Raw genomic sequence first — 26101 nt, 5'->3', positions numbered from 1 at the left:
TCCCGGCGTGCAGCGCGCGCCGCTGCCCAGAAACCCCGGCATGCACTGCGAATCTCCACGCCTCCCGGCGCGCGCTGGGTCCCGGCACGCCGCGCGCCTCCCCCCCCTCCCCTCCCCCCCGGCTTCGGTCCCAGAACTCCCTTGGTGCGCGGAGGCCCAGGGTCGTTAAACTATGAGTCCCAGCATGCAGCGCGGGCTGCTCCCCGCAGCCCAGTCACGTGCCGAGGCCCCTTTTGGAGACTGCGAGTCCCGGCATGCAACGCGGATATCCGGGCGCTGCGGGCCCGGCATGCCGTTCGCCACCCGGGGTCAGAGGGCGGTGGGCGCCCCGCCCAGGTCGTTGCCGGACTGCGGGGTTGAGGGCGCGGGTTGGGTGCCACCTGGCCGGTGTCCGCGCGTGGGCGGACCCCGCCAGCTGGGCCCCCTCGCGCGTGGGGCGGCAGAGGACAGAGGAGCCAGGCAGCCGCGGCGGAGGGGAGGGAGAGCGCGCGGCCGCGGGACCCAGCCGGTACCTGGGCACCACTCGCTCCGAGTAGCGGCATCCCTTCCCCAGGGCACTCTGTGCTAGGACGTAGCACAGTGCTCAGGACACGTAAAAGGACTGCAGTCAGACCACGCTCGTTCTCCAACCCCAACGGACGTCGTCAGGAGCGCGCTGTAAAGGCGCGGACAGGAGTTGTGTCTTTGCAAAGTCAGCTTTGCTCAGTCGTAAAGCAGTGGTAGTCATTGTAAAGCAGGTTCAGGATTCCAAGCTCAGTGACGTTGCGTTACACGTTGAACTTGGCTTCCTGCAAGTCACGTAAAGTGACAAAAGAGAACAAGAGATAAGAAGTTTATGCGCCAACTGCAAAGCCGGTTGAGATGAAGCCTGGGTCTGGTTCGAAATGCGTCAGCGGTTCACGCACGCCTGTCACTCTTCGAGCGGAGCAAGCATCCCCTCCGTTCGGAGAGCCATGGGGCCGAGAGCCATGGAGCATCCCGGGGCAGCGCTCAAACCCTCAGACGTCGGTTTTATTTGGGCGCGGGGGGTGGGGGGAGCGCCAGCGTCTGGAGAATCTGGAGATTGGTTGCGGAACTCCTACTTTTCACAGGAATTTAATCAGCCTTAGGTCTTTCCAGACCTCCTCCGGTTCTTGTGATTCTCGGCGCCTGGTTCTTCCAGGTTCCATGGCCTTGTGGGTTCTCAGGCCTTAGTTCTGCCATTCCGTGCTGGTTTGGGTGAGCTCTGCTCTCGGCTGCTTTCCTGATTGTATCACAACTTGGCATGAGTGACGCCATCTTGCACTCTAGAGAACTAAGTTAGAAATCAGCAACAGAAGGAAACCGGGGAAAGTCACAGTTGTGTGGACGTTAAGCAGCGGTCCTGCGTAACTAACGGGGCAAGGAGAGAATCATGAGAAATAAGATGATTGTGAATGAAAATAAAAACCTATACTAAAGCTTGTGTGCTGCCTGATAATGCAGCGCTTAGAGGGAAATTTATGACAAAAACCCCATATTAAAAAAAAGGTATCTGGAATCTAGCCTTTGGCCATAAAAAATGAGAAAAGCAAACTAAAAAAGCAGAAACAAAAATATTGATTAGGGCAGGAATAAATAGAAAACAGAAAAGCAGTGGGGAAAAACTTACAAAACCAAAAGTTGGTTTTTTGAAAAGATTAACACACGACAAAACTTTAGCTGCATTGACCAGGTTAAAAAAAAAAAAAAGAGGAAAACTCTAATTACCGAAATCAGGAAAGTGAAAAGAGCACTACTGACTTCGCGAAATTAAAATGATAATAAGGGAAAAATATAAAAACTGTGTGCCAACAGACTAGATAATTTAAGTGAAACGGATAAAGTTCTGGAAAAACCAAAATACAGAACTTGAAGAAGAAATAGAAAATATGAGTAGACCTGTAACATATATAGAACTGTTGCCACTTTTTCTGAGTGTTCTACAAGGCCTCATGGACTCCAGAACTTTCAAAGAGGGTGTTCTATGTCAGTACTTTCTCACTCCTTGGTCCCCACCTCTGATCCTGCTAGTGGTCTCTAGAAGCTTCTTTCAAAACTCCTGAGCCCTCAGTCGTGGTCAGGTGTTGAAGGAAGCCACACTCCTCAGCAAGATAGAGCTATTGTGGTTTTTCCTCTGGTTATCCGAGAAGCAGATACACCTCACTAAAAGGTATCATTTTTCTAGAATTAATACAGTCTAGCCTTGGGGTGAAAGCGTACATTTTCTACTAACATGACTTTGATCCTGGTCCTTAGGAAATACCAACACGTTTTTCATATTGTTGCCATGAGGGGCTGCCGGCTCTACCCAACCCTACTGTGCAGGACAAGAGCCCCACACGGTGTGGACTCCATCATACATGCCTTGCAGCGGTGGCATTTTTATATTTTTCCGATTGCTGATGAAAGGAAGCGACCCTGCCTCCTCACCGTCCTCGGGCCACTCCAGCTGTCACGGAAATGTGCTTTTTCGGGGTCTGGCAATTGCGAGTTCTCCAGCCCCCGCCCTCCCCAGATGTACCCAGTCCTAGAAGCCTCAGGAGGTCAACCTGCAGTGTTCCGGGTGCTATCTCGAGATCCCTGGGACTCACTTCGCGGGCCCCCCAGCCTCCTGCGTAGGTCCGACGGGCCTGGTGCTCTCCGTGGGGCTTCTACAAAAACACATCACACGGCGCCCAGGATTGTTTTCACTAGTGTGCCGGACGCTGTGTATCCGAAAAGCACAGAGCTAGAACATCCTTTCTCCCGTAGGCACACGGGGTGAGGGGCTGGTCGCCTGATCGCAGTCAGCCTGATCTGGGCAGGTGGAGGCCAAGGTCCGGCTCAGTCCGCTTCTGGGTTCGGAGTATCTCCGAGGTGAGACGTGCCGCGTGCTCTCGTAAGCCCTTCTTGTTCGTGAGGGGTCGTTTAGTCGCAGTTACCACAACTGCAGGAGGTCTCCCACGTTCTTGCAAGCCTGGCCATACGGCCAGGACGCGCATGCTTCCCCAGCACCGAGCAGATGCCCTGTATTGGGGCTCCTTTGTTTCTGGTCGATCGCATCAGCACCCCCGCCCCGACCCCTTGAGTATCTTCCCTTCTGTGTCTCCACCTTCTCAGACGTGGGCCAGACTCGCCAACTGCCTCACGGACGGAAGGGGCCGCGATGACAGTGTGCTGAAGAGCGGCTCTTCCCTCTTTGGGATTTCCTCCCTTTCGGCCCTCTTAGTTTCTAGAACTTTCCGGTGTCTCTTAAGACACCATGTTCGCAAAATTGCCCATTTCCCCCATATTCTTGCAACACGAGCGATGGCTGGTTTCTGCCTACCTCACCCCCACTGGAAGGCCACCAATGGGTTTCTAACAGGAAGCGGGAAACGGGACGAGGCTCGAGGACCGTCACGGTGGGGGTTCTGGGGGGACCCCTTAATGGAATGCTTTGTGACAAAAATGGGAACAGGACGAGGATGTTTAAAAGTTGCTGACGTCACCGGTCAAAATTCTGACTTGGGTTTTGGAGGGGACCCGAGGCCAGGAGTTTTGCTCACCGGGTTGTTCCGACCCGCGGCAAGGTTTGAGAACCACCTTTGCGGGCCGGGGGTCGTTACTCTGTGTTTTTGAGCGAACGTGCGAGCTTCTGTGATCCGTGCTTAGGGCTTCGGCACTGCCGGCCGCTAAGGGCAGAGTGAGCCTGGAGGTAGAGACCTCACGCCTGGGCCATCTCGACGGATGGCAGCGGTCGCAGGGAGACTCGCTGAGTCACAACCACCAGGTCTTGTCGCTCGCTGGGCACATTAGTGAGAAGGAGGAGACCAAACTGGCCCCTGGAAGAAGGCGCATTAACCGGGAAGGGAGACCATGAGCTCCCTTGGCGTCTGTCAGGTCTGAGCTGCGCGGACACGTGGTAGAGGCCGCCAGCGGGTGGGACAGCGGGGCTGGGGGTGCAGATTCCTGGGGACACCCGGCAGTGAAGATGGCGCTAAGGGCAGCGTTTCTCGTGCGGGAAAGGTGGCCACAGCGATGTAGGCAGAGAAGGGAGCGACCGGCAGGGAGCGGCCAGTGGGGCCCGGGGCTGTGGCGAGTTCCGGTGAGATCCGGGCTGATGTCGCCCGCAGGGAGGGAGCTGGCCGGCTGCTGCGGTCTTCTGCCTCACAGACAGGAGTGGGGGCCAGGGAGCGCAGGCGGGCATCAGAGATACTTCTTACCCAGTGCTAACATCTAATAGCCTTTACTTGGATCCCTTCCTTCGTTCTTTTTCCCCCCATTACAAATTAGTGAAGTGAGTGGATTCCAAAATCTACGTGTAATCCTAAAATGAGCCCCTCGGCCAACCTAAATCTACAGCATTATGAATATCGTTACGGCTACCTGTGCTCCCGTCAATCCCATCCCACCCCGAGTCCCTCGATGTGCTGTTTGTCACGCTTCCTCTGTGCGGGGTTTTACCGCGTGTGTGCGTGTGGATGTGGTTATGCTCGCTCTCGCGGTTTGCAAACATGCATCACATATGTAGGTTGTTGCTTCCTTTGTGAATGGCTTTTTCATTCATCATAACGCATCCAGAATTCATCCATATTACTTTATGTGGTTATAGTTTGTTCACTGTGACTTCTCTGTGACAGCTCACTGTGGGGGTGTGACAGCATGTATTTAGCATTCTCTTGGACACTGGGGTTGTTTTGGATTCTTAGGAAAAGTGCTGCATGTTTCCTGGTGCCTCTGAGCTAGTGTCCGAGGGTGAAGCTGCTGAATCCCAGGATAGGTGATGCAGATAGGGGGCAACCCCAGCCCCTTCCCTGCGGCGGCTGCCTCAGCGTGCACGCCCACCACGCCCTCGGCAGCTCTGTGCCACGCTTCCTACTCTCTGCCAGTCTGGGTGATGGTCTGTGTGACAACCAAAATTGTAACACGATCCCGTGCAGTAACGTGCAGGTTAGCTTGCATTCTTCCAGTAGCCACTCGGGCTAAGTCATTTTTCCTACTGTTTACTGGCCTTTCGTCTGCAATGCCTATCCGTGCTTCTCGATCACTTGTCTATTGGGTTGTTTGTTTTCTTATGGATTTGTATAGTTCCGTATGGCTTCCGAACACCTTTGTTGTTTATATGTTACCCACATCATCGACCAATGTTTGGCTTGTCTTTTAAAAAATTTTTAAAAATGTTTCTTTTTGAGAGAGAGAGACAGACAGTGTGAACAGGGGAGGGGCAGAAAGAGAGAGAGAGAGAGAGAGAGAGAGAGAGAGAGAGAGACAGAATCCGAAGCAGCTCCAGGCTCTGAGCTGTCAGCACAGAGCCGGACGCGGAGCTCAAGCTCACGAGCTGTGAGATCATGACCTGAGCCGAAGTCGGGTGCTTAACCGACTGAGCCACCCAGGCGCCCCTGGCTTGTCTTTTTTATTTCCTTTATGAAATCTTCTGATGAACAGAATTTCTTAATTTTAGAAATGTATTGCCCAGCTTGGGATCATAAAGATAGCTTCCTTTTTAACTTCTAAAAATCTGTAAATCTTTGCTTTTCACAGTTAGGTCCTTAAATAAGAAGTGGATGTTTGTATGTAGCGTAAGGTGGGTGATGAGACTTCTTTCCCATGAGGTGACCAGTCGTTCCAGCCCCACGTACGGGAGAACTTACCCCACGCTCCTGATCTGTGATGCGTCTCTGGCATACAGTAGGCCCCCATTAAGTGCGCAAACCTGCCTTGGACATTCTGTCCTGTTTCTGTGATGCATCTGAGGTTCGGCAGGTCCCCATAAATGCACGAGCCTGTTTTAGGTGATCTGTTCTGGTTCATGGTTGCACTGGGCCAATTGCTGTCGCCTCGCGGTAAGTCGTGGTATCTGGGAAGTTTCTTCACAAGCTTTGTGGATATTCTGGGCCTTCGTTGTTTTGTGAATTTTAGAATTAGTGTGTCGGGTTTATTGGCAAAACCTGGTAGCGTTTTGATCAGAACTGCATGGAATCTATAAGTCAATTTGGGGTGAAGTGACATCTTTGTGACTTGAGTCGTCCCGTCCACAAACACAGTTAATCACTCCATTTATCTAGCCTGTCTTTAATGTCTTTCAGTGAGATTTTTATAATTTTCCCCATATACGACTCGCACATTAAAAAAAGTGTATTTATTTTGAGAGACAGCCTGAGTGCAAGTGGGGGAGGGGCAGAGCGAGAGAGGGAGAGAGAGAGAGAGACAGAGACAGAGACAGAGACAGAGAATCCCAAGCAGGCTCCATGCTGTCAGTGCAGAGCCTGACTTGGGGACTTTTCTCCATCTTTTTATTGTTGACTTAAATTAACCTCATTAGGGTTAAATACAATACTCTGAATGATACTACTTTTTTGAAATTTAAGGCAATTGGCATAATTCCAATATACGGTTAATATGTGCTTTCAAAGAGTGTGTATCCTTTCCTTATTTGATGCAGGGTTCCATATCTACCCAATAAATCGGGCTTGTTGAATGTGTCCGCAAATCTCCTAGGCTTACATATTTTTCTGATCGACTAAGCAGTGGTTGAGAAAGATAAGTTGAAATCTCTTGGATGGTTGTGAATTTGCCAGTTTCTCCCTGGAGTTTTGTTACCTGCATGTGTGTGTGGTGTGCGTGTTTGTGTTCGTGTGTGTGTGTGTGTGTGTGTGTGCATAGAGAGAGTGGGGGGAGGCTGTTACTAGAGGAATTCACATTTAGAATTTTTATATCCTTGATGAAATGAACCTTTTTCATTGTGTGGAGCCCTCTGTACCCTGAATGATGCTTATCATTTTTTTTTATTAAAAACACTTTTTTTAATGTTTATTTGTTTTTGAGAGAGAGACAGAGTGCGAGCTGGAGAGGGGCAGAGAGAGGGAGACACAGAATCCGAAGCAGGCTCCAGGCTCTGAGCTGTCAGCACAGAGCCCCACGCGGGGCTCGAACTCACACACCGTGAGATCATGACCTGAGCCGAAGTCGGACGCTTAACTGACTGAGCCCCCCAGGCGCCCCATGGCTTATGTCTTAAAACATATTTTGTTTGAAGTACTACGATGGTCATAACTTTCTTTTAAAAAATGCTTGCCTGGCATATTCAGTTTACTGTTAGCGTTTGTATACCTTAAGTTTACATATTTATCTTATAAACGCAGTCTGGCTTAGACTTTTATGACTTAGTCTCATAATCTCTATCTTTTAGCTGCTCAGTCCAGCATGCTTATATTTAACCTCATGTTCCTTTGGGTATATTTTCTCCTCTATCATCTCTTTTCCCTTTGGTGATATATTGAAATCTGCTTTCCCATCTTTATTTATTTTTTCTTACTCCACTTTTATGCTTCTGATTGTCACCATTGAAATTTTACTTTGTGTTCCTAACTTAGTAAGTGTGGAGCTAAGATTCCAACCAGTTTCTTTGCAAACAATACACGGCCTTAAAATACGGCTCCTCTCTAGATTTACGTACTACAATTGTCCAGTATTTTGGTTCTGTGTTCTTATGTCCCCGCATTAGGCACTGTTATGATTTTATAGACCGTGTTTGTTTTGATTTGACATCTATTTACCAGTTTATTTGCTCACCATGTGTTCTTATGTTTCGTGTCTCAGTCTTTTCAAGTAAGAAACCATTAGTTAGGAAAGAGAAACATTCCAGTGGAAGGGAACTGGTTCTGTTAAAACAACGGATATCTAACATATATCTAAACTATCTGTGTGATGTGTCACGACCCGTGATGCGACGCTTACACAAACTCTGCTGCGCGTGAGCCGATCGTAACCTGCTCACGGGATTGGCGCCCCCTTCTTGGACCGCACACTCGCAGTCCCGACCCACGCTCACACACCCCGTGGCATCTTCCAGGGGGCCTTTTATATGAACCTTTCCGGGAGCACTTCCTAGCGCTTCGGAGCAACGAGGTAATCACGGCGTCAGAAATAGGCCGTGACCCTCCCCGCTTCTTTTCTTCACTGTCGTGCTTCCCGGGGACGGAGATGCGGTCAAGTCTGGGGCTGGCTCCGCCGGAGTATCTGTGGGATTATGAGTCTCGCGACAGCCCGCAGAGTTAGAAGATTCTCTCAGATTCTCACCGGGTGTATTGATTACAGCAGGCAGACGTGACATTGAAGACTTGTACTGTTTGAGTCTTCCCCTCTGGCTTAGGTTTAGCTTTTTTAATTACTATTTCGAGTCAGGTGTTGAGAAAACATGTTCTAGAGTGAATCTGATGCTCTGAGTCACAGATTTTCATTTAAAGGCCCACTTTATCGGGTTTAGAACGAGACGGTAAGCCTTTCTCCCAGCTGGAGAGTTTGCAGGCAGCTCGTGGCTCGTGTGGGAAAAGTACATATTTTGGGGAAAGTAAGCATTAAACTTGTTTGACTTTACATCAGGAGATGGGTGTAAAAAAGGCTTTTAAAAGAAGACTCTAGGCTTTATAGACTGAATGTGGTTAGCCCGCGCAGCTTATGAGAGGGCTTTTCTGTTTATTAAAGCAATTCCTATGGGATATTACTGCTAATTTATTTGATGATTGGTTTAAAAAGACTTTATCATTTAGAGATGTGTGCTGAAATATTTACAGATGAAAGAATACGGTTCCTGGGATCGACTTCCGCAGACTCTGACAGGAGGAGTGGTAGGTGTGCCCGGAGCGAGAGCAGCAAAGAACATCATTTTGCACACGTTCTGAAAACTTTCATAATAAAAAATGTTAAATGTCATGTTAGAGGAAATAATCTTCCTGTACGAATTCCACATGTAATTTATGTACAAATTACCTTCTAATTTGCTTCTCCTCTCACGACTGCCAAGTTTCCATTACAGCCACTGGAAAGAGTTTCTAAAAAACAGGTCCCAAGATGAGCATCTTAGGGTAATTCAAAACAGAGAATGGGGTGGAGTCATTGCCTGTCAATTCATTCTCTGTTTTGAATCCAGCACAAGGTAGATATGAGGGTACACTACAGGGTGGACAGAGTCCTTAGTAGAAAGAAATCTCTCTCCAGTGACTCTTTACGATGTTGTTTTGTGTTACATTTTATCACGAGGACCATGAACACCCCCGATTTCAAGTTCTAACCCACTGACCTGCGTGTCTGTCCTTCCGCGAACACCAGCTGGCCTTGACTGCCGCAGCTTTACAGCGAGTTTGAAATCCGATAGTGTAAATTCTCTAACTTTGTTCTTTTTCAAAATCGTCTTGGCTCTTCTAATAGGATCACTTTGTCAATTTCTACAAAAAACATGCCAGGATTTTGGTAGTGATTGTATCAAATCTATAGCAGTTTGCAGGGAACTGAAATATAAATAATGCTGAATCTTTCCGTCTGTGAACACGGAATGTCTCTTGATTTATTTAAATCTTCCGCAATTTCTCTCAGCGACGTTTTGTAGTCTTGAGTGAACAAATCCTGCACCTCTTTTGTTACGTTTAATGCTAAGTATTTTATTACTTTTGATGCCGTTATAAATGGAATTGTTTTCTTAATTTAATTTTCAGGTTGTTGATACTGTGTGAAACTCGGATTGATTGTCTTGCAGAATGATCTCGTATCCTGCGGTCTTGTGAAGGTAATCTCATTTATTAGTTCTGGTTGTTGTTTTTTGTTTGTTTGGGTTTTTTTGTGGAAGTCTTGGAATTTTCTCTACATAGACTCAGGTCATCTATAAATAGTTTTGTTTCTTCTTTTCAATATTTGTGGTTTAATTTCTCCTGCTTTCTCTCATTCCCTCCCTTTCCTCCTTTCTCTGAAGGGATGTGGCCATTGCTCTGACTGAAGCCCCCACACAATGCTGAGTAGAGGTGAGGTGGTGGGAGCAGACCCCCTGGCCTTGCTCACAGTTTTAGGGGGGAAGGCATTCAAGTCTTCAAAAACTATCAAAAACTATCAAAAACTATCGTGATGGGAGCTTGTAGGCTATTTGTTTTTATGTGTCCTTTACCAGGTTGAGGACGTTCCTGTCTTTTCCTGGTTTATTGAGAGTTGCTCCTTAAAAAACTATGAATAGATATTAGATTTTGTCAATCATATTTTTCCGCATCTACTGATTGATCGATTTTCAGATACTCACCCAGTCTGCACTCCCGGGATCGATTCCGACTGGCCGTGGCTTACGATCCTTTTTATATGCTTCTGGATTCGGTTTGCTGATATTTTGTGAAGGGTTTGGTGCCAGTGTTCATCAGAGATGCTGCGTGAAGCTTTCCTGTGATGCTCTGTCTGGCTTCGGCCTCGGGGTGAGTCACGTGGCCCGTTTCCGAGGCCCCGGTTTCCCCACAGGCACTTCGATGCTCAGCAAAGACACCAGACGGTGGGTTTCGTTTGGCTCATTCGTGTCTTCGTAGCCGCTTGTCCATTCGTCTTCATCGGCACAAGGCTGTCCGTGACGTTCCCATACCGCCCTTTCCGAGTCCGTGGTTGGGAGAGACCCCTCCTCTCCGATCGCCGGCTTTGCAGTCGGATCTCCTCTCTTTTCTCTTGGTCGCAGCTCAGGGCCTCTGGGTCTTAGCACTGCTGACGTCGTGGGGGCGGCCCCACACGTTACAGCCTCGCTGACACGCGAGTGGACCTGCAGGGGTGAGGTGTGTTTAGGACCAACCCCTGTGGAGGGGAGGGGGGGACGTGAGACCTGTCCCGGGCTGTCAGGGCTGTCCCCAAATGCTGCTACGTTTTCCTACCTGCCCCGCTTAGACTGCAGGTGTGGGTCCCTGGGGCCGTGGGTCCCTGTGGGTGTGGGTCCCCTGTGGCTGAGGCACTGGGGCCGGAGGGGCTCACGCGGCTCGGACTGGAGCAGGGCGGCTAAGCCCTCCTGGGGGCAGATGGGGGGCCGGTGCTTCTGTCTCTCCAACGAGGGCCCTTTCTCTCTGAAGCTTACACACGAGGAAAACTAGCAGGGCCGTGAAGACACAAGCTGTGACAGTGGCAGATTCTCTCCAGATCTCAGGGCCGTATTTCCAATGTGTTTTTGTGGGATCACGCGCCCCCCCCCCCCCCTTGCTGGACAAAGAGAGACTGGTGGTGTCCTCCCTCCCCGAAAATGTGCTGTGCGCACGCGGCTCTGTTTTCCCCGTACCCACACCTGTAGCTGTGTGAGGCCGGGGCTGCATCTCAGCTGGAAAATTAACACTTGAATCCTAAATAATAATAATTATTGTTGCTGGTTATTTTGAATCCGCTGACAAGGACCTTTACAAAATAATTGCACTGATCAATCCCCTATGAGTTACAGGGGAAGGTTCTGGAGTTGGTGTGTGATGAGAACATTAGTGGGGATTCTGTAATGGTATTCTGTTTAGCAAGTGTAATTGTGAGGAATATGTCATGTTAAAGCGCCTGACGTAGCGTCTTGCACTAACTAACACATGGTTTCCATCAAGCGGCAAACGTTTCTTAGCCTCCCCTTAGAATGAAAATCATAATTTAACCACACCCACAAAGTCCGCTGCGAAGCCAGAGCAAAGGCGTGTGCTGCACATTTCCCATCTGTGCTTTTGCCGCTTGAAAGCACGTTGTAGGGAGAGCGAGAGCCTTAAAAAGAAACTTTTCAGAATGTCAGCTACAAGACTCTGGGGAAATTGTGTCTAATGGGAGCTGTGGATGTGGTTTACAAACACACAGATAAAAAATCCATTTCTACGTTTAAGACTTCCGGTCCCTGGAATATAGACCCGATATCCACAAGACAAAGCACAGATAAAGACACCCTCGCCATGCTGTAGACAGTTTAACATCCCAGAAGAAGGTGAGGATAGTTTTCTCTTTCTGCTCTACTGGATGCTTCCACGAGACTTCTTTTGTAAAAACTGAGATATAACTTGTGCCGTGTAATTTGTCCTTTCAGAGCATAGGGTTCAGTGGGTTTTAGTACAGTCACAAAGTCACGCAACCGTCACTGCCAGCGCGGGCGCTTTTTTGTCCCCCTCCCACTCCCCAAAGGAACCCCCAGGCCCTCACCGGGGCAGGGCTCACGCCCCAGTGTGATGAGAGGCGACCACCACCAGATGGAGACATTCCTCCAGCAGTTTCCGCCGGCCCCGAGCTGCGTGGGGCTGTCCCCGGAGCACCGAGGTTGGTGGGCTTCCGCGGGCTTCTCCGAAGGCAGGCACTTTCTCCAAGACAGTTTCCCAAAGTTGCTACGCTGGATCCTTCGGTTGTACAAGAGGCTCTTTAGGTAGCATTTGGACAAACGTTCTTAATTTTTACTTACCATGTAGTTACTGTGTGTTTGAATGTGTAATAGAAAAAAAGCCACATTAAGCCGGTGGTAGTATTTATTTTACTTAGGCTAAGGCTAAGTTAAAAAAATAATTGGGGCTCCCGGGTGGCTCAGTCGTTTGAACGTTTGGCTCTTGATTTCGGCTCAGGTCGTGATCCCGGGGTCATGAGATTGAGCCCTCGGTCAGGCTCTGCGCCAATCATGGAGCCTGCTTGGGAATCTCTCTGTCCCTCTCTGCCCGTTCCCAGGTTGCACACGTGCTTGCTCGCTCTCAAAATAATTTAAAAGATGATTAACATCTATTAAATAGCCGATAGCACAAGTGACATGTGGACATGGCCACCGTCACGTGGGGTGCCCAAGCATCTGAGGTTTGGGGACGGTGCTGGGAGAAGGATTGCGGGAGGCCTCGGTAAAAATCCCTTAAACGCAGGGAGAAGGGGGATTCCATTTTCAGAAACGTGTAGAAATCATCCTCCCTCCTGCTGGTCAGCAGGGAATGATTCCAACTCCTTTGCTCTTCTCCCAGCCTCTGGAGCGAGAGGGCTTTGATTTATTTCGTGCTCTTGGAGAGCTGTGCAGGGGAGAGCGGCCCCTCAGTAATTTGGAACTTCCTCATGCTGCTAATGCAATCAGGAAGCTGGCCCTTTATAGAATTAGAGGCTCCCGGCGCGTGCTTGGAGTTCCTAACCCTGTCACTCCGCGCACAGTGGGAACGTGGGGGGTGTGGGGAGGCTCTTTGGGGGCAGAGAGCAGCCCGCGGGCTTAGCCAACGACTCTGAAACCTGGAAATCGGGTGTTTGGACATAAACTGCCGTAGGTGAGTCGCTCCGTGTTCTGCAAACTCTTTATGCGGCGTGCCCTCGCCTCCGCTCCCTGCCCGAAGAGTCCTCAGCTCTCAGCGCCCGATCTCATTTTAGTGACAATCCTGTGAGCTGAGAGGTTTTATCACCCCATTTTCTAGATTAGGAAGCTGACATCCAGAGCGGCTGTAACTAAACTGGTCCCTGGAGTGAAGGCATCTGGATTCTGGTCTGTGACGCCACGATCGTCTGGACGGGTTCCACCGTCTCAGGACCGTCTGCACCCAGTGACACAGCGTACCTGCTTGTACGACGCATACACTCAAGCTCCTGTCACGGTGACCGTCAGCTTTTTGGCGGGAAACCCGAGACGTCGTAGACTTCTCCATGTCACAAAGAGTTGGATTTGGGGGAGGGGATTCACATACTGAGTCATTGCCTTTGTCAGGAGGACAAATTGTGGTGGGATAGAGTCACATTGCGTAAGGGGGACCTTATTTCCTGCTTGACATGCTTGGGGGGAGGGGGCACCAGGGTGGCTCAGTCGGTTGAGCATCAGACTCTTGATTTCTGCTCAGGTCATGATCCCAGGGTTGTGAGTTCAGGCCCCACCTCGGGCTCTGTTCTGGCAGCGTGGAGCCTACTTGGTTGGGATTGTGTCTCCCTCTCTCTTTGCTCCTCCCCCACGCATGCTCTGTCTCTCTCTCTCTCTCTCTCTCTCTGTCTCTCTTTCTCTCTCTCAAAATAAATAACTTAAAAAGAAGAGAAATATTTGTTGAGGACACAAATGAATAAATCAGATAACAGACGTAGTATCTGGTCTTAAAGAATGAACAAGGTGATACGATGGGGCATTGCCAGAACCAGAGTTTCACACACAAGCTGGCCTGGCCCTGCCGTCGTCCATGGTTCTCTCTGGCTGCCGAGGACCCCGCAGGTCCGGGAGACCCGCCCCGTAGGTTTCCCTGTCCGTGCTCTTTCCTGCCACCACACGGGGGCACAATTGGACCTTTGAAAATTATGTGTGCAAGATGAAATGTGTTTTCCTGTATTTATAGCATCCACCAAATGAAAAAGGCAAAACCCAGTTTACTACACAGGGAAAGAGAGGAATCAGGCTCTAACGAGAGGGGTGTGCTGTCACTGTGCCCAGGAACGGGGAAGGGGCTGAGGAAGGGCTGGGATCCACTGGGGGGGGCTGGTCCAGGGTGCCGGGAGCAGCTGATGGCCTGAGCCCCAGTGAAGGGGAGGAGCGGGGCCGTCTGCACGGACCTCGGCTGGGCCGGCTCCCCGATGCCGTCCTGGTCTGCAGCCACCACCCAGTGTGGTTATTGGCGGTGCCTCTGGAACCCCAGAGTGCCTGGTTGAGAGAGCCCCCGTGAGCATCCTGGTTGTAAGGGGACGCGGGGGCAGGAGGCCTGCGGGCGAGAACCCTGGGGGCCTAACTGGTACCCGTCACGTGGACCAGGAGAGGACAAACCATCAAAACCAAAGGCAGGGGGTGTCTGGGGGGAGGCAGAGCTGGGGAGCGCGGGGACAGATGAAGGAGACGCCTCAAAGGATCGCAGACAACACGCGATAGGAGGCTCCCTGTGCTGGGGAGCCTGGAGGTATGAGCCATTCTTCCCGATGTGGACCCTGGATCTCAGAGCCAGGCAGCGTCAGAGAGACTCCAGAACTCGGCCTGCGGCTCACAAGGAAGGACTCCTGTGGGAAGTGCCCACGGCGGACTGTCCCCAGGCTGGGGCCTCACTGAGGAAAAGTGAGACCAGAATGCAGGCCTGGGCCCGGGGAGGTGGCGAGGACGCGCAAAACTTCCCTCCCGCCCGCCCCTTCTTCCCCCTTCCTCCCTCCCTCCCTTCCTTCCTCAGTTAATGTATCTCAACTAATGAATGAGTTAAATTTCACAAACTTGTGTAAAAGTGGCTTAGAGAAATAGGAAATCACATATTAAGATACAGTGAAGGCTGAGTATATTCCCCGAGGAATCAGAAGCAGGGTCTCCAGAAGAGACTTGAATGCCCGCTTCCCGCCAGCTTTACTCACAAAGGTGGACACAGTCCCGTGTCCGGTGATGGATGAGCGCACAGCAAAACGTGGTCCGTCGTGCAACGGAGTGTCATTCAGCCTTAAAACGGAAGGGTGTTCTTTCGCCTGCTGCAACATACGCGAAGCTGGAGCACCGTGCTGTGTGAAACGAGGCAGCAGCAGAAGGGTGAACGCTGTGTGGTCCCACGTGTAGGAGGTCCCGGGAGCCATCAGATCATGGAGACCGAAGGCAGGGGCTGGGGGAGCAGAGGGGAGGCCGTGTTCAGTGGGGATGGAGTTTCCGTCCTGCAGGTGAACGGAGATGGGTGGTGTGGACAGTCGTGCAGCCTCATGAAGGAACTCGACGCTTTTGCCACCGACGATGGTCATGGGGCTAGATTTTACGTTTTGTGTATTTTACTACGAGTTAACAAGGCGGGAAGGAGTTATGGCTGCAGGAAGACTCCCCCTGCCTGGACGCTTCACTTGGGAATTCTGGGTGTCTCACCGCGGCTGCCTTTGGAGTGAGGGGAGCCCAGGGCACAGGACTCACGGGATCGCGCAGGACTCTCCCGAGGCCCCAGCTCCTCCGGAAGAACCCTGATGCTCTATAGTCGAGGACACAAAATGGGTGGGTTTTGTTTTCATCCCTTTTTTAAATAGGAAGGAGGAATTCAAGAATCACAGTGAGGAGGGCTGGCCGAGCTGAGCTGGTGCTTTTAGGGACAGCAGAGGTGAAGCCCCCTGGCATGGTGCAGCAGGGCCGTCCTGGGCGTGGGGACACGTCTTGCGTTCTGCACATCACCACGGACCTGCTCTGTGGGCTGTGGGGGCTGCCGACTCTGGGTAGTGAGGCCGGCACATTCCATTCATCCCATGAAAGGAATTATGGCATATTGTAAGCAGATGTCACTCTCTTTTTTCCAAGTCCAGTAAAACCTGTCCCAGTGGTCCCACGCCTCTCCCTCCCACCGACTCCAAGTGGAAAGGTCTCCGGGCCACCAGCAGCCTCTACGTGGCTACCTGCCCTGTGAGCTGATCTGGGACCCTGCTGATCCAAGGGCACCCCAGGGTGCCTCCAGGAGGGCGAAGCGGCCTCAGACCCTGTCTCCTCCATCGGGAGATTTCTCGTTGGCCCATGACGCTGGTTTGAGGCCAGGAAAGCCAGATCAGAACGACACAAACGGCCCAGGAGGGGCCTGGGGACGTAGGGCGAGCCGGCCACCTTCTGTTTGAACAAGAGAAACGCTTCTTACACCAGGCTTCTCAAGAAATGTTACTGCCCAAGTATTTTCACTGCAACTTTGAAGCTTATAAAAACCTTTAGGTTGGAGTTCCTTATTTACGGACTTCAAATGCTGGCAAAGTTTTCCTTGGCACAGATGTCCGGGCCGGTGAGATCAGAACCCACAGACTTTCATTCTGAAACAGAGACTGACAGTCTCAGTAGGTCTGGGAACGGCTGCAGGCGGGGGTCCACTCCCAGTTGCCCGCCCCCACCTCCCCGCACGCTCACTGCTGATTCTGGCCTGGACGCAATTAGGGCCACCAGCCCCCTACGGGGAGGCCCCTGGAAACCTCTCGAGAAACGCCCAGAACCTGCCTCTAAAGGCACTGACGTCTCAGAAACGGGCTGACTGGCACCGAGAAGGTGGGCTCTTCAGCCAGACGCCTCTCCAGACTCTGGGCTGTGACGTCCGTGCAGCTCATTCCAATGGGGGATGGGAGTCTGGGGTCCTCTGCTGCCTTCGGGGCCCTCCCTTTGAGCCCCTCCCTGGCAGCAGCTGCTGTTCCCGCCACAGGACGCACGCAGCCCTCTGCCACTTGGCCGAGCCCACCCACCACAGGGCCAGGTGGCGGTTTCCCGGCCCCCACGGGCTCATAGCCAGGACAGAAGGTTCCAGAAGCCAGTGGGCCCAAGTCTGGCCCTCAGCCCATCGCTGAGCCCGAGCCGGCAGCTCCTTGCACCTGGTGGCCTTCAGGAGCCGCCAGGCCCAGCCCATCCCCGGACTTTTCCAGACGATAGTTCTCACGAGTGGGCACGGCGGCTTCAGGTTCCCCTCCTTTTCCCGCAGGCTGGCCCGTCCGCCGTGCTGCGCCGTCCAGGTTCTGCGGGTGGAGTGACTGCCCCCGTGCTGTCACAAAGTTAGACCCGTGATACTCTTTCCAACTTGGAAATGCAAGTCGGAGGCTGTCCCTTCTGTAGCTTGTCCTTAACCATCCTGGGCCCCAACCAGAAAGTGCAGCCCCAAGCTGCGTGACCCCAGGCTTGGGTGTGACTCCAGCTCCGGTGGGACCCTAGCTCCAGTGTGACCTCAGTTCTGTGACCCCAGCACTGTGACCCCAGCTCCGGTGTGACCCCAGCTCCTGCGTGACCCCTGCCCGGGGCTGCAGAGTCACATGAGCTAGAGAGCATCGGGGCAGGGAGGGGTACTGTGCTGGGTGATTTCTCCTTCCCCCGGGGGCCCTTTGGGCGGCTGTGTTTTGGTGTCGGCCCAGTTCACAGCCCCAGACAGAAGCCCTTCCGTGACATCACGGTCTGGGCTCCCGTTTGGTTACTGAACGTTGGCCTCTCGCGTGATGAAGCCGTGCCGTGGGGAGCCCTGGTGGCCGAGTGCTGTTCTGTGGGCCCAGGGGCCTCCGGCCCCTCCCCAGGTGCTTGCCCCCGGCCGGCAAGATGTCCGGCCTTCCCCTCTGACCTGCAGGGGAACCCCTCCTGGTCGGGCTGTCCCGTCCTGAGGGCGACCACAGGGGCCAGGACCGGCCCGCCGTCGTGTTTCGGGAAGTCTTGGGTCAACAGTTTGTGATAGAGCTCGCGGCGGTCTGGTTCTAACTGCATGTGACCTGTTGTTTCCGGTGGTCTGGCTGGAGGGGGTGCCCCCAAGGTGAGTCGGCCCCAGCGAGGACCTGCCAGCCAAGTCACCTGTCCCACCTAGGTTCTGTTTCCGTGGGTTATGCTTATGCTCACGGTACTCTGTCCGCCCCACGGCCCTTCGCAGGAGTGGTTTTAGGCCGTGTGCGTGTACGTGTGAGTCTGCGTGTGAGGTGGCGCCTTCACGGAGGAGGGTGTCCGGCGGGTCCCGATGTCCCTGGGGAGCGGTTGGGGTCGCCGCAGGGGCCGGGGGCCGGGCTCAGGTGGCGTCTGTTCCTGCTCCCACGCACCACACCTTCACCCAGCACAGGTGCTCGGTGTTGAGTCCTTCCCGCTGGGTGCAGGGCCTGCTCCATCCAAACGCGGCACGGAGCCCCTCATGTGAACCGTGGCTCACACGTGCCAGCCGCGCCTGCTCTGGGGGCCCCCGACATGCGCGCGAGCCCCGAGCCGCCCACCCGCCGTGTCCTGCTTGGTGGTCCGCCGCAACCCCCACCCCTGGTCCTCACTGCCCTGGGCCTGCAGGGACCGGATCGTCCGCACGCGCCCCTCCCAGCGCGGCCAGGGGCCCCCTCCTCACTGCAGGCTGGACACATGCGCCCCAAAACGGCGAGAGCTTCTAACAGCGGGATTGGTGTATGGATGGACGAGTGGGACCAGAGCGAACTCAACACTGAGGGGATGGGGTGCGGGGCAGCGAGTCCTGACCGCCAGCTGGCCTCAGCCCTGTGCTCCCCGGCCCCCACCCCTACACGCACAGGAGCTTGGGAACTCGGCCTCTCGAGTGGAGAAGGAGGGCCTCCTGTCTGCGTTCCCAGATTGATCTTGAAGGTCCGTGACACAATGGGACATTTTGCCAGCCTGTCCACTGCGGCCTTTCTCTCGTCCTGTTTTTGTTCCCAGCCCCCACCCCAAATCTCCATCTACCTGAATCTGGGTTTGAACGTGTTGCCCCACGTGCTCTGTGGAGCTGGGCACGGCGGGGCGTGCACCTGAGGCGAACACTCTGTGGCCTCGTTCCAGAGGACCTGTGGGCATCGGTGTTTGCCTCCTGCCGGCCGATCCAGGGCCCGGGGGAGGGGGGGGGTTGGGGGGCTGGAGCACGTGTTCACACAGATCCAGAGGGTGAGCACGGCGGGAAGGCCACGTCCAGCAAAGCACAGTCCGCCGACTTCCTCCGCCAGGAAACTCCCCTCGAGAGGACGGCTGGAGGAACCCCCCAAGCGGCAAGCAGCCAGAGCCCTGGCGTGTTTTATTTTTATTTTTTTATTTGAGAGAGAGAGAGAGAGACTGTGAACAGGGTAGAGGCGCAGAGGGGGAGAATCCCACGCAGGCTCCCCGCCCAGTGCAGAGACCAAGGGGGACCTGAACTCACAAACACGAGATCAAGACCTGAGCTGGAATCAGGAGTCGACTGCACAACCGACTGAGCCCCCTGGGAGCCCCGGAGCCCTGAAGTGTCGACGACTGGTGCCACAGACCCGTCTCTGCACCTCCCTGCTGGAGGCCTGCCGGGTGCCAGGCGCTGTGGGGCTGCAGGTGCACCGGGGGACACAAAGGATACCTCGATTCCAGGAGACAGCAGTGGTGTGGGGCGCAGTTAAGTGGGAGGAACAGGGAAAAGGTCATCTAGAGAGTGACTTTGAGGGGAGGGTGCGTGATTGTCCTGAGCGACCAGGACATGGCCAGCATGTCTAGTGCACTCCAGAGGGGCCAGGCCCAATGCTGGGTGGGAGAGCGGGGACATGGGGAGAAGTGGGGTGCCGGGAGTTTGGGGAGGAGGGGCCGCAGGGTGCTGGGGAGCAGGGGTGCAGGGTTTGGGTGGGAGCGGGTGCAGGGGCTGGGGAGCAGGGGTGCAGGGGCACAGGCCATGTGAGGAGCATAGTTGGGGGCACTGGAGGACTGACCTCAGGGCCCTGCAGACTGTGGGGAGGTAACGTTGGCTCAGGATGGGGTCGCTCTGGTCATCCACCCAGAGCCACCTGGAAAACTGGACAAATGTGCAGAAGTTGGTTCTCCTCTGCCCTCCTGCTGCAGCCCCAGGGCCTGGGATGTCCCAGGCTCAAGGGTCCAGATGCTCTGGGTCCCAGCGCTGCCTCTGTCTCTTCCTGTGTCCTGGAACCTGGGGTCTCAGGGTGGGGTTGTGCAGGGGGTTTCTGTGGACTGTTTAGGGCCCCTCTCAGGGTGGGGGTTGGAGAGGGCTGTTGGCCCCCCAGCCAGGTGCACACAGGGCCCAGGCGTTCCACCGCAACTGTGCCTTAAAGCAGCAGTGACATCCAACACCCAGCCATGTGGGGCCAGAGCCCTGCTGTCCGATCCTGAGTGTATCGTGACCCTGAGCACGCCTGTGTGTTTTGTCAGAAATCCCGCGTCTGTGACTCAGCCCGAGGAGGTGGTCAGAGGCTTGTGTGGTGTCCCTGTCACGGGCGGCGTTGACCTCGCCCAGTGGAGCACAGCTGGCCAGTGGTGGTGTGGCCGTGTTCCGGAAGGTGCAGCCGCCAAATCTGCGGTTTCCAAGAGTGTTCGTGCCGTGGAAGTCATGCCCTGTGAGAGCAGGCAAGGACGTGAGTGTGCGTGTGGACGTGCAACGGCGAGAGCCAACACTTCTGAGTGCCGCTGCGTGCAGGGCATGACGTCCTAGGGGACGTGCCATAGTCGTCAGGTGACGCGTGCGGTCTGGGTGGTCGGACGTGCCCTTGCTGACCTGGGCGTTTTCTGGGAATTGGCCCCTCACCCGGCGCCCAACCTCCAAGTGACAAGCCCCACACTGTTCGTGCTGCCCACGTGCCAGGCCTGGGCTCCAACCCGAGGCCGCGAGGGTTGACCTTTGCTTTAGCTGCCTGAGGTCGCTGTGCACTGACATAGACACGTACACACACGTGCACACCTCTGTATATGCACACACATGCACACCCACACACACGCTCTGTACACACACGTGCACATCCCCGCACACACAGGCACACACCTGTACACACACATGTACAGCCCTGCACACATACACCTCTGTACACACACCCATGCATACGCATCTGCACACACATGTGCACACCTCTGTAACACGTGTGCACACTCAGCACACACACGTGCACAGCTATGGACACACACAGACGTGCATACTCCTGTACACACACATGCACATCCCTGTGCGTGCACACTTATACACACACACATACCGCAGGAACACACATGTACGCATGCGTGGGTACACACAGCAGCTGCACCTGACCAGTTCTCCTTATTCTCAGTAACTTTAATGGATACAAATCTCCCTGAAAACAATCACAAAAATTCAAAGACAACCGACACCAGGCTGGAAGCCCGTGTTGCCCGGGACAGAGGATGTGACTCACAGCTAGTTCTGTGGTGCCTTAGTTGGGGAGTCAGGCCTCACCGTGTGCTGGGCTACAAACCACGCTTCCTCCTATTCCCGTGACACATTTTATTTTCTGTCAGCTTAAGCATTTGCTCGCACACATACATGGGAAACTGAGGCACGGGGTCGGGGACTGTCACGTGACCTCCCGTGTGCAGCACCTGCTGGGTGTGGAGCTCTGCCCACAGACCCGCGCCCTGGGTCTGGGTGGCACTGGGACTCCGTGTAAGCCACGCAGTGCCCTTGGATTGCCCCGCACGCTTCGACCGAGCCAGGGGCTCCAGAGGGCTGGGGAATCCACGTGCCGTGTCTGAGCCAGGATCTCGGGGCCGATGAGCCCTGAAGCTGACTGACGGACTTGCACATCCAGCGTGGTCTCATCCTGGAGACGCGTGAAAGGGCAGGGCTGTGGATTATGAATACGTTCGTTCCGTCGCAGCAGCGATAATAAGGGTGCCCGGCGTTCATGTCCGGCGGGCTGCCCGTGCCCCGGAGGTGTGCCCAGGGGACCGTGCCGCTCTGTGGCCCGACACCCCGTGTCTGTTCCCGAGGGGCGTGTGTCTGTAGCCTCTGTCCTCTCTGATCTTCCCAGGGCCGTGGGCCTGCCCTCTGGGGCTCGCCATGTCCCACACGAGCTGCGCTCGCTGTCTCTTCACTCGCTAGGTGTGGGCGCCATCCCCGGCTGGCCGTGGTGAGGGATGGAGACGTGGCTCCCCCCACAGCCCTCCCCTGTTCGTGGGCCTGTGGTGACGGTGACCGGGAGCCTGGCACGGCCCTCTGGCTCCCGGCGCTGCCTGGCACACGGGAACCGTTCCCTGACCCTCGTGCCTCTGTGGGACCCTCCCTTGGGCCGCGTGCTGGCAGCCGCCGGGAAGCCGCAGGTGGGAGGGCTTCCGACCTGGAAACACACAATTTCGGTTCTGGCGAATTTTCCCGGGATTGCTGGCTGGTGCCGCCTGCGTTCCATGGTCCTCGCTCTCCGCTCCGGACTCCCGTTGGCCGAGCCCCGGCCCTTCCGCCGGCCTCACGGTTCCCCACGCTTCCCTCCCTGTGTCTGGCCTTGCTGCGGAGCTGTACTTTCTGGCGGCTACCCCAAACATCGCAGCCCACGGGCCCTTCCTCGGTTCCAGGCCTGCTCGTGTGTCGTCAGTGCCGTGTGACCGAGTGCACCCGCGTCCTGCCCGCGGTGCCTCTCGGAGCACAGGAAACGGGGCCTCGTGTGCAGGCTGCGCATACCGGGGGCCCCCTGGCCCAGAGACCAGGTTTCAGTCTCTCTGGAGAACAACCCGGGTCCACCCGGGGAAGGGGGAGGCGGCCCCCCGTGTGGATGTGGGGAGAAGATTCTCGAACTGGGTGGCGCCCACGGGGCCGGAGCTCCCGGCTCCCGGGCTCTGGATCAGGCCCGCCTTGGCTCCCCTCTCCGCCGACTCGAGTCCCCCCGCGCTCTGGTCTGTCTGCTTTTCGTTCTGCTGCCTGCTCTGGTTTGTTTTACAGAATGTTTGTGCTGATTTCTACAAAAGTAGGTGTGCTTTCCCACTGCACCTCCCCCTGGCTGGGTTAGTGCCAACGACACCAGTTCTCTTTCTTTATGACACCCCGGACCAGGTATGTGATGAAAACAAAACGTCCGTTTGCCACACTCTTTGTTGTTTCAGCCACCCGTGGAGTGGGGGCGGGTCCCCAGCACTCCCTGGGGCTCGGGAGAAAGTGCACACGTGTGCCCTGTTTGTGTCTGGGTGCTCCCAGCGTGGAGAACGCGGCAAACGCCTCCCACCGGTTTCCGCCGGACGATGGGACCTCAGGCCGCGTGGATCTGTCCTTCGTGTTTTCACGTTTGTCCCAGGCAGCTTCTGCTCTGGGACCGTGCGGGCGTGGCCGGCCTGTTCCTGCCTCTCTTCAGAAGCGGGCGGGCCGTCTGAGGTCTGGGCCCGGTAAGCGGGAGACAGAGGCGGGAGAAGACACTTGCATTTCCAGATGTCACGACCAAGCTGACCTCCTGCAGCCAAACGGGTGTGGGCTCCTTGCAGGCTGGGGCCCTGAGGTGCGACGGCCTGAGCACGGCCTGGTACTCTGGACAGCTCGCGGGAGACCCGCTGCCCCTGGTGACCCCGGCGTAGCTGCGTCTACCCCTCCTCGGGCTCTGCGCGTCCCTCCGGCACCCCCCTGCCGGACATTGTCCTGGTGCCCGGCTCCTCCGCCCTCGCCAGCGGGTCCCTTGTCCTCCAGGCCAGGGCACGTCAAGCAGAAGAGAGGGGGGAATCTGCATCTAGAGGTCCGGCCCAAGACTGACACCCGCTTATTTGGGCGTCGGGGGTGAGCGTCTCAACTGGACGGTCACTGCACTCGTTCCTTGGAAATCGGCCGTCTCCTGGTTGCCGGTGTCGCCTCTGCACGTCCAGATGGCCGTCGCTGGACCCGATGAGCCCGTCAGGCCGGCTTCGTGTCCGGCAGGATGTCCCCGAGTGGGCATCCAGCTGGCATCTGCCTGTTAGGAGCCCTTAAACACAGGCTTCTCCCAAATGCAGATTCCAAATGTGGGTGGAAAGCTCCAGTGACTTCCTGACGGCGGTGGCCACGAGCGTGATGTGGGTATACTTAGCACCGGGTGACAGCTCCCTCCCCGGGAAGACAGCCGTGGGCGCTAATAGGTGCCAGCTGTTGGTCTGAACGTCTGTTGTGTTGATACGTTTCAGAGACCATGCTTACATCCTGTGAATAACAAAACACGAGTAGAAACACCCCTTGCTTCTAAAGAACTTTACAGACCCCCCTCCGCTGGACTCTGCCTAAGAGGCTTTGTCCACCTGAGGAGGACTTCATGGGGGTGGGAAGGACCAGACTTTACAGAGGCCAGTTTGTTAAGCAGTTTAAATCAGGTCTGATTCCAGAAGGGGCTGGTGATGGAGCTTATCCAGTAAAATGCATAAAATTATGAGGGGAAGACAAAAACTCCCCACCAGAGACAGCAGGAGGTGGAACCCACGTCCAGTGGGAAACACGGAGCAGATCTGTGGCCCCCAGGACATATGCGTGGACTGAGACTCGGGGGAGAAGGCCGGCAGCCCGTCATTGTGCCCGAGAGGGAGCCCCTCCTGGGGCCCAGGCTTCACCCTGACCGACTGTGGGGCCGAGGCTGCGGGACGCAGAGCCCCCCAGAAAGCGCTGTCTTGGGGAGAAGGCCAGGGGGTGCGTGTCTGCTCTGCTCCCCGGAGCAGGGGGCGTGGGCGGGGGGGCCCCCGACGCACCTTCCTAGGCGGCCGGGGCCCCAGCAGGGATTTGTGTCGATTTTCTCCGCGTTTTGTAATGGGATGCTGCCACGTGCGCCTGCGGACGTGGCCGCAAACAGCTCGGGCTCAGTCTTGGCCCCGGGTAAGAAACCTCCGAGGGAGCCTGGTGCTGCAGTCAGGAGCAAAGCGGCCCCACCAGTCACCGTGCCGGGGGCAGGGCTTGAGTCGGTGTGGAGTTTATTTCGGCAAACGCTACCTTCTGTATTAATTTTCCGAATCGTCTCTGTACCACTTACTGAAGACCCCATTGTCCCGCTGTCACCTGTGTGACGTCTACACATGTTGGGGTCTGACACAGGGCCGTCCCGCCCCTTCTGCCCGCCTGCCCCCCAGCTCGTCCCTCACCGTTTCGACGTTCTGAACCTTTCAATGTACTGGCAGCGCAAGCCCTTCCTGTAATGGAAGTTTTTTGTTTGGTTTTGCCTTTCTTGTACTTTTCCAAGAAGGAAAGCTCGGAGGCGCGGGAAGGAACCCCGTCTTGTCTCGCTCACCGTCTCCCGGCTGTGAGTGTGCGGCACCTGTGAGCGTGGCCGAAACATGACTGGAAATCGCTCGTCAGCAGCACCCAGGCCCCGAGTCAACGGGCGGGAGGGTCTCGGTGGGGGCCTTCCCTGTCCAGACACCCGGCCTCGTGTCCCTGCACCTGCGAGGGTTTCCACAAGAATACGGAAGGGGAGACTTCCGGTTTTTCTCTGAAAGGGGAAGCTTGGATCAATCCTGAGTATTTTCGGTCCGTTTATTGTTTCTGCTTTCTCCAGAAATAGCTCTCCGCTGGTGAGACATGTCAGTGTCACAGACTGAACACTCACCCAGGGAAGCCCCTCGTGGCCCAGACGCCTTCCCTCGGGTTCTACATTTTTAATCAAAGGCTCCTTCACAAGGAAATGAATTAGGAATTTACAAAGCTGGTTGCTGGCCCCTGGGACCGTAGCTGGGACACCTGTTTGCTCTCAAAACCAGAACGTTCTTGTTATTTTCAATATTGTCTTTAATGCAGAAGCTTAGGTTCAGACAGGAGTCTCAGGACGTGGCTTTTCCCCGGTGGGCGCTCAGTCCCGAGTGCCGTGGGCAGTGGTTTACAAGCCGTAAGTTAGCAAATCTTTACGAGACATCGTGGAAGAAATTCCCTCTCATAGTGCCATTCAGGGCTCATTTGGCCTATGTAGGATTTTCAAGGCCGTACGAAATTAATTCTAACTTTCAACTTCTACCCAGCTGTATCATGAGGTCGATTCAAACACACTCATAATAATCTAATCAGGAGATCTGTTGGCTCCTAAAGCTGATAGGTCCAGAGGACCTTCGGGGACGGTTTGATCCAACAGCTCAGTGGTGACTTCAGACAATTGTAAATATCTCTGTTCTACCTCATCCTGAGGCTGGTTCCACCTGCCATCATGAGGCGCTTTCTGGCAGGAATGGTGCGTGAGAGTGAGGGTCTTCCTATGCCCATATTGGACCGGTGCCCCACACGACTAACTTCAGGCCGCCTCACCCGGGGACAGTACTGTGCTAGATGGTACCCTTGAGGTTGGGCGGTTTGGTCTTCCCACATGTCACGGGTCA

General features: G+C 54.9%; 1 long non-coding RNA gene across 3 annotated transcripts; it reads left to right on the top strand.

The window, feature by feature from the left end:
- Window positions 1-157: 157 nt before the first annotated feature.
- On the top strand, window positions 158-13606 carry LOC109493540. 3 transcript variants are annotated; one of them, XR_002147849.2, is made up of 5 exons: window positions 158-2856; window positions 9453-9523; window positions 9707-9755; window positions 10017-10190; window positions 13134-13606. It is a non-coding gene; the product is annotated as an uncharacterized LOC109493540 (long non-coding RNA). The 3 variants fall into 3 exon arrangements; XR_002147850.2 differs by having other exon boundaries at window positions 166-2170; XR_006587824.1 differs by lacking the exon at window positions 9707-9755.
- The last annotated feature ends 12495 nt before the right edge of the window (window positions 13607-26101 follow it).

The sequence above is a fragment of the Felis catus genome, chromosome D3, assembly GCF_018350175.1.
Source record: "Felis catus isolate Fca126 chromosome D3, F.catus_Fca126_mat1.0, whole genome shotgun sequence".
NCBI lineage: Eukaryota > Metazoa > Chordata > Mammalia > Carnivora > Felidae > Felis > Felis catus.
The sequence above is the reverse complement of the archived record's forward strand: the minus strand, read 5'-3'. Positions and strand labels throughout refer to the sequence as shown.